The 8,548-nt window shown below is 38.9% G+C and overlaps 1 long non-coding RNA gene across 1 annotated transcript; it reads right to left on the bottom strand.

The window, feature by feature from the left end:
• Positions 1-6,087: 6,087 nt before the first annotated feature.
• On the bottom strand, positions 6,088-8,548 carry LOC129146342 (uncharacterized). Its single transcript, XR_008552911.1, has 3 exons — positions 8,454-8,548; positions 7,187-7,242; positions 6,088-6,500 (listed from the first exon to the last, which is right to left on the bottom strand). It is a non-coding gene; the product is annotated as an uncharacterized LOC129146342 (long non-coding RNA).

Genomic DNA, 8,548 nt, shown 5'->3' with positions numbered 1-8,548 from the left:
AGCTTCCACAGCCTCTGCAGCGCCGGTTCGATCCCCGGCTGCTCCCCGCCCACCGGAGGAGGGTCCCATGTGGCATGCAGACCTCTCCTGCCGCCCGCTGCTCCCCTCAGCAGTGTACTTTGGTCCTTCTGCCTGCTCTGCTCCCTGCTCTGGCTCTGGTGAATTCTCTCACCCTCCCGCGCTTCTGACTGTACCCAGTGCTTGTATAAATAAATAAATAAATATTTAAAAAAAAAAGAAGAATATTGTAAGTACATGGCACAGAGAATTACTTGCTTAAAAATTAAATGCTGAACAATTTGGCTCACTTGACAATGGGAAATATTTACTGTACAAGAGCATGCCTGGTAAGCAACCCAGAGTTGGCTGCAATTTTCCTTATATAGAAGTTCCGTGAAGAAGTCTTTCAATGGTTCATAAAGTTAATTACATTAGGAATTTCTAGGTAGAAAAAAGTTTCTGATAACTGATAACCAGGAAGCAACTGGTCTCTAGCTGGAGGCCATATAGAGGAGTCTCCTGATATTGTAGCCATGGCAATAGTACCAAGGACTATTAGCTGTCTTAGGTAGTTGTTTAGGCTGAAATAAGTTTTTAATATCTAAGTTTTTTCATCTATTAACTTTAAAGGTCAAAACAGGTAAATGCCAAATGTCCATGAGAAAGGAATGTACTGATTGTTTCTGTTTTGCTTCTATGCATATGATGATGTAATCTCACCGCTTGCCTTAATGTATAAAGACCCGCTGAGACCCTCAGTAGGAGATACTTGCACCAGGTGGAGTGTCTGTGTCTGCCTCACTCCCCCTACCTCTCAGCCCTCAAGTTTCCCCAACACAGTCTCAGCTGGTCTTTGGCAATTGTCCGCCTTGGTTGAGCGAAAGTTATCGAGGTGTCCTTACACCGTATCACAAAGGGAGAGACAGGTCCTGGGGATGGCTCTTCACCATTGTTTTATGCCACCTTTTTTATGGATTCCACATTCTGTCCAGTTAGTCTTCTAAATAGAATGGCCATGAAAAATAATTATTCACAGTTTATACAAATTCCTTCTATATTCACTTAGATTATTGACCATAACTGCTACTTCTCATCTATTGTTAGTGCTTCCTGAATAATAGCAACTTCATGAAATAATCATGACTCTTTTGCATTTGTTGATTTTACACTGGACACATAGCCTAATTTGGAACATAACTCAAGCTCTTCCTAATACTGTTCCCTTCACCCTTATTCTGAGCACTGTACCCAGCAGTCAGCTGTAGTTCTTACTCAAACCTACTGTTGGTAGCTTTGGAGTTCACGTTTTCATCTTTCCTATTATCACATTTGAAAAAATATTTGATCCAAAAAAAGACTTCAGTCCCTTTCATTAGAGAGGTCTCAACTGGTAAGAAAATAAGGGTTTAATGTGACAGAAATTTGATCTTGTAATTATTCAAACTGCTTTTTTCCCACAGTGATTTCTAAATCTTTAAAAAAAAAAATGTCCTTTCATGGGGGGGGGGGGGGGGGGGGGGGCGGGCCTTGCTGCCCCAGCCAGGTAAGACACTGGCAAGCAGCTAAGAAAAGGGCCTCACACTGTGGGGCCAAAGACTTTTAAAGAGCCTCACACCATGGGGCTGAAGATTAAACATCCCTTTGTTTTTTGTTCTTGGTCATAATAAGAAATAACTTCTCAGTAAATACATTGGGCAATAAATTATATGTATAAGAATATTGTAAGTACATGGCACGGAGAATTAGTTACTTAAAAATTAAACACTGAACAATTTGGACCACTTGACAATGGGAAATAATTACTGTGCAAGAGCATGTCTGATAAGCAACCCAGAGCTGGTCATAATATTCCTCATATGAAAGTTCCGTAAAGAAGCCTCGTAATGAATCATGAATGATTACGCTAGTGGTTTCTAAGTAATTGAAAAAAGTTCTAATAACTGATTACTGGGAAGCAACTGGTCAGTAGCTGTAAGTCATATAGATAGAAGAGTCTCCTGATATTGCAGCCTTGGTGACAGGGTGGTACCAAGGACTGTTGGCTGATCTAGGTAGTTGTTTAGGCTGAAATAATGCGTCTAAGTTTTAATTATATATTAACTTTTAAGGTTGTTTCTTTTCTCAAAAACACATAGGTGACAAAATGCTATGGGAAAGGAGTGTACTGATTGTTTTATTTTGCTTCTATGCATACAATGCTGTAATCCCATCGCTTGCCTTAAACATATAAATAAAGACCCCCTGAGACCCTCAGCAGGAGATGCTTGCACCAAAATAAGAGTGTTTTGTATCTGCCTCACCTCCCCTTCCCTTTCCCTTCCCTTCCGCCCTTAAGAAAGTTTCGCCTAGGCTGTCTCATCCTTTCAAGGACACCTGACCCGTCATTTTGCCAAAACTGGTCTCCCGCACTTTCATGAAAACAAGGTGTTAATGGTTAGAAAAGAAAAATGGTGAGTCCCTTTCTAAAATGAATAACTTGAGGAAAGTAAATAAAAACTTATGCTTGTTGGGCCTCCCGGGTGGCGCAGTGGTTGAGCGCTGGGTTGCGAAGCTGCCCGTGGCCTCTGCGGCGCCGGTTCGATCCCCGGCTGCTCCCGGCCACCGGAGGAGGGTCCCACATGGCGTGCAGACCTCTCCTGCCGCCCGCCCGCTGCTCCCCTCAGCAGTGTACTTCAGTCCTTCTGCCTGCTCTGCTCCCTGCTCTGGCTCTGGTGAATTCTCTCACCCTCCCGCGCTTCTGACTGTACCCAGTGCATGTATAAACAAAACAAACAAACAAACAAATAAATAAATAAAACATGCCTCTATAAAAAAAAAAACAACTTATGCTTGTTAAACTTTTTAATTTTTGCCAATATTATAAGGATGAAAAGATGGGGCAGAAAGAACAGCTTATAGTTTTTAGACACAACTTCTGACCTATTATTTTGTATTGAGGTTATGTTGGTTTACAACTTTATATATAATCAAGGGATAGAGATTCACATTTCTTCAAATATATAAATCTTCAAGACTAGGAGAGGTTGAATTGCCTAAAATACAGAATCAAATATAGAGAAGCAGGAATAAACTATCTGATGAAGAATTCAAAGTAATGGTTACAAAGATGCTCATCATTCTCAGAAGAATGGATGAACTAGAAAATTTAAGAACAAATCAAATAGAAATCACAGAGTTGAAGGACAATGGAATAATATATACAGTAGAATACATCAACATCAGACTGCATGAAGTAAAGGAATAAACAAGTCAGTTGGAAGACAAGTAATAGAACTGATCCAGATAATAGCAAAATGTAAAAAGAATTGAAAAAATTGAGTATACCATACCCTAAGTGGAATAATATTCACTTACAGGATAGCAAAATGAGAAAAGTGAAAGGGCCAGAAAAGTTACTTGAAGAAATAATCACCAATAACTTCCCTAATATGAGGGTAGAAGAAAACATCCAGGTACAGAGAACTTAAAGAGCTCCAAATAAATAGAGCCCAAAGAGGTCACACCAAGACAAATAATTAAAATGATAAGATTTAAAAGAGAATCTTAGCAGCAGGGAAACTCCATAATCCTGTCAGCTGATTTTTGGGTAGAAACCCTGCAGGCTAGAAGAGAGAGGCATGACATACTTTAAGTGTTGAATGAAAAAAACATTGCCGGGGATCAGCCTCCGGCAAAATGTCATGTCAGGGGTTCCTGAAAGGATGAGACAGCATCGGTGAAAACGAAAGGACTGAGGGGAAGGGAATGAGGTAGAATGAGGAGACACTGACACTTGGTGAGGTGCTAGTATCTTCTGCCGAGAGACTCAGCAGGCCTTTATTTATTCCTTATTAGTAATAAAAAAATACATTATCATGTGTAAAGCAGAAACAATTAGTGTATTATGTTCCCATAGACTACTGGCTCCTACAGGTCCCAGCTAGACTGTAACCTTCAAGGTTAATAGATAAAAAACCAGACCTAATGTTAGGGGGAAAAGGATGTCCCAAAGCTAATTCCATACAGGCTTTGTGGACTCCACCCCCACCCCAGGTCAAAGCCAAAGACACTGGGAACTCCAAATCCCATCACCACCAAAGGGAAGGTGGCTGGGACCTGAGGGTGGGGTTAAGCAGCCAGGTGGATATAAAAGGCAGACACGTGGGCTTTGGGGATCCCCCATTTTGGCTCTCCGCCAGCTCGCAGCATCTGGCCAGCTCTGAGAGTGACTTTGGGTTTCCAGGTCGTCGGATCGGGTAGGATGCATTAAAGACTTTATTTCCCTATTTTCTCCCTGAGTTGTACATTTTCCTTATTTCCTTTTCTCTTGTAAATAAACCTTTTATTAACCTTTTGTGTGTGTCTGTAGTAGAGTATTCATAAGTCCCTTTAAAGCGCGCGGGTGAGGACCCACAGCTTGGAACCCATTTAATATCGGGGCTGCTCTATAACACTAACACTAAAACTTATTATTTCAGCTAGACAATTACCTAAGACAGTGGATAGCCACCAGTTTCTATTTAGAAACTCCTAACTAACTCAAATAGCTTCATTTAAAAACTTTCCCAAGAAACTTCAAGGGAAGGCAATAGAAGGACCTACTATAATTATTGTATTGTAATGCTTGTCAGGCATGTTCAATAAATTGTCTCCCATTGTCAAGTGGGCCAAATTGTTTAATAATTAATTTCTAACAGATAATTTTCTGTGCCATTTATTTGTAGTATACTAATGCATATAATATAGTGCCTAATGTACTTTTTGGGGAATTTTTTTCTCTTTTTATGACCAAGAACAAAAAGTGAAGAAATGTTAAATCTTCAGCCCTACGGTGTGAGGCACAAGGAATCTTTGGTCCCACAGTGTGAGGCCCTTTGAGTTTCACTGCTTGCCCAGTGTCTTATCTGGCTGGGGCAACAAGGCCTCCTGCAGCAAAACATACAACAAAAACATCTATACCTATCAGTTACTATTCAGCATTGAAGGAGAGATCAAGAGTTTTCCAAACAAACTAAAGGTGAAGGAATTTATTGCCACTAAACTGGCCTTACAGGAAATGTTAAAGGCACTTCTCTAAACTGAAAAGAAAAGGCACTAAACAAAAACATAAAAAAACTCACTAGAAAAGGTAAATTTACAGTAAAAGTAGTGAACCAGTCACCTAAAAAGAAAGTGAAGATTACAATATGAGAATGGTAAAATTAAAACTGTAACAATACACAACAGAATTTATATAACATAAAAATGACATCAAGTAATAAGACATCAAAAATATAGAACAAATGACATCAAAGATACAAAACAAATGGGACTCCATCAAACTGAAAAGCCTCTGCATTTCTTTTTCGTTTAAGAATGAAAAGGCAACCTACTGCATAGAAGACATTTGCGTTGTTGTAAAGCAGTATCACCTCAATATAACAAAAATTAACAGACTAAGAGACTTGTCAAAAACATCAATTATACCATAATATATAAAAGAAGGAAAGCAAAGAAAAAAGCAGAAAAAAAGAAATTATGACCCAAACTTCCCAAATTTGATGAAAAGCATTAATCCATGCATCCAAGAATTTCAATAAATAGCAAGTAGCAGAAACATGAACAGATCTATACCTGGCATATAAAAGTTAAACTGTTGAAAAAAATGTTTTATTTGTGAAGAATGCCTTGTGAATTTTGATAAGGATTGTGTTGAATTGACCAATATCTTTAAGTCAATGACTAAGTTTTTTAAATATTGACATTTTAATATTAATTTTTCCAACCCAGGAATACTGTCTATCTTTCCAGTTGTTTATGTTTTTGATTTCCTTCAGTAAAGTCTTGTAGGTTCTTTTTGTATGGCTCTTTCATTTCCTGGGTTAATTTACTGCTAAGTATTTTATTGCTTTTTAGGTTATTGTGAATAGGATAGTTTTTTTTTTTTTTCAAATATTTCCTCATTAGCATAAAGGGATTAAACAGATTGCTGATATTCAGTTTGTATCCTGCCACCTTCCTGAAATTGATTACTTTCAGCAGTTTTTCATAATGAATTCTCTGGAATTGTCTATATAAAATTACATCATCTACAAATAGTGACAACTTTACTTTTTTCTAAACTAGATCACTTATTTCTCTTAGAGTTTGGTTGCTGTAGAATTATCATTTTTCTTTTGTGATATCATATTACCATGATTTTTCATAGTGTTTGATGAAGTGTGCCTCTATCTCATTTGAAATAATAGACGCCTTTCTTATTTAAAGAAGGTTTTGTTTACTTTGCTTCTAGTAGTTTATGGGTCGTCAATTAGAAACCTTGCCTTTGTTTTCCATAAGGTGGTGCTATCACTAGTTTGGGGCTTGAGCAGCATGAACTGTTGAAGTTGGGTGCATGCCTTAAAAAGCTGACATCACAAAAAAAGCTGGAGGCAGTGGAGGACGGTATGGGTTCAGTAATTGCGGATTTGGGTGTGCCCATAGTGTGTCAGGGGATCCTCAAGTGGGAGTTATCCCAAAGTCCATGAGTGACTGCTGAAATCCTGGAACAGATAACAAGAAACAAGTTCCTTTGACTCTGCTTTTTTCCAATCCCCAGTCAGAGTTTCCTACTCAGAAATCCAGGTTATGCTATAGAGCAACAGGTCCTTCAACTATAGCCTAAGCATTTTCATTTTCCACTAGCTGTGCAAAAGAGTGTTGCCGATGCTGCTGCCACTCCCTTATTAAACGGTCACCTCCTCTGCAATCCGACACACCTACTTCCAGATGCACAGATGGATGGACCTCTCAAAGTGTTCTGCACAGGCACTTTTGTTCAGTTTTGGAGAATTATTTGTAAACACAGAGGGAGAGAAAAAGGAATGACTATTGTCATCATGATGCTGACTCACTCCCTATTTTTCTTATTTCAATGGAGGTGATTGAGAGACTAAAAGGAATCTCTTCTGAGATTTTATCTAATCAGGACTGAGATGAGATTTAAATGAAGTACAACAGGTATGTGGACAACAATAGGAAGGCAGGAAGAATTAGGCAGGGAACCTAATGGAGGCCAGATTCCAAGGAACAATTGCAGGTGCCTGTTTTTCTTTATGGAATATAAAAAGAAAAGAGACTCCTACTTGGAAGGTCAGGTTTTGTCTGAGATCACTCTTGTCTAGATGAGTTGAAAGCTCAATGTGGCTACTCATAGCTCCACAAAATTCTAGAATCAAAATACTATTACCTGAGTTCTGATTCCAGTATAGCAGTGTAATCCTCCTTCAATTAGTCTTCAAACATCTTAGGAAAAAAAGACTATTATGAATAAATCATTTCTTACAAAATGGTAATAATGTATTTGTATTATATGGCAGTTCCAAATGAAATTCACATAAATCTCATTTCTCACTTTCACCACTTCAGATAAACTTATCTAATGAGCTTATTTTTGCACATTTGCCATCATAAGAAATATGGAACAATAAAAAGAAAAGCTTGGTTTATTTGCTCCAGCACAAGCACTACTATCTTTTTGAAACAGCTAGTACTAAATATTCTTGGTGTGTAACAGCAGTACCTACATGACTTCCATACTTACAAGTATCTTTAGTGGAGTATCCTCTATGCATATTTATTAGCTAAGGAATTTGCTCCCTAGAAGTCACCTGATTGCACTGATTCAAATTCAAGGCAAGGCTTTAATTATATTTATCTCATTTAATTCTCCCACAACCAAGTAAAGGGGTTATACTTTGTGACTCAGCAGCATATGCTGAGTATATTTCTTGTTACCAATCTCATCTTATTCTCAACCCTCCTTCCCTCTACAAAGAAAATTAAATCTATGGATTAAAAATCATATATCTTCTCCAGTGATAAGCAGTGACTTGAGGGAGGTGAACTTAATAAAGACAATTTAAATTCCCTGTGAGAGCTGTTTCTCCCCTCTCCACAGTTCTTCCTTATCCCTCCTTCCCAGAAGGGCACATGCGTTGGAAGAAGCCCAGTGTTCAGATATTGGTGGAGGAAGACCCTGTTAGTCTGAACGCAACAAAATATAATCCTTTCTCAATTTACATAGCAATTGCATTTGTACACAATTCAGTAGTTTGTACAAAGCAAATATTGAGTTTATATGCAAAATGGGAATGAAGCTGAACACTCAGGTAGTTTTTTTCAGTCACAAAAGTACAGAGGAATATTAGAAAAATTGTGCAGGATTCATAAGTTTTTTTGTGTTACAATGCTCCCTACACCAGGAAATGTCTTCTATCCCTAGCTTTTACCTTTTCTGATATACTGTGACAACCAAAAATACTCCCCCACATATCCAACCCCACCCAGAACCACTTCCCTATCTCCACTTGGGGTGTGTGGGTAACACAAGGGCACAAACTCAATACCCATCTGTAGAGGCAGGACTGGACACTGAGCAGGTTTTCTGATCCAGCAGACCAGGTAAAGGAGGAGTCAGAGTCCTCAGTGGTTTTGCCGGTTTTTGTTGGGATTACCAGGTACAGGGCAGGCAGGGGTGCTGGGAGGCCTCCCAGCCCTCAGCAGGTCTTCACTCTGGGCTCTCCCGCCTCCTCTCAGCTTCTGCTGCTCT

The sequence above is a fragment of the Talpa occidentalis genome, unplaced genomic scaffold, assembly GCF_014898055.3.
Source record: "Talpa occidentalis isolate TD23 unplaced genomic scaffold, MPIMG_talOcc4v2.1 talOcc4.2, whole genome shotgun sequence".
NCBI classification, from domain to species: Eukaryota; Metazoa; Chordata; class Mammalia; order Eulipotyphla; family Talpidae; genus Talpa; species Talpa occidentalis.
Note: the sequence above shows the minus strand (reverse complement) of the source record. Positions and strands in the feature narration are given on the sequence as shown.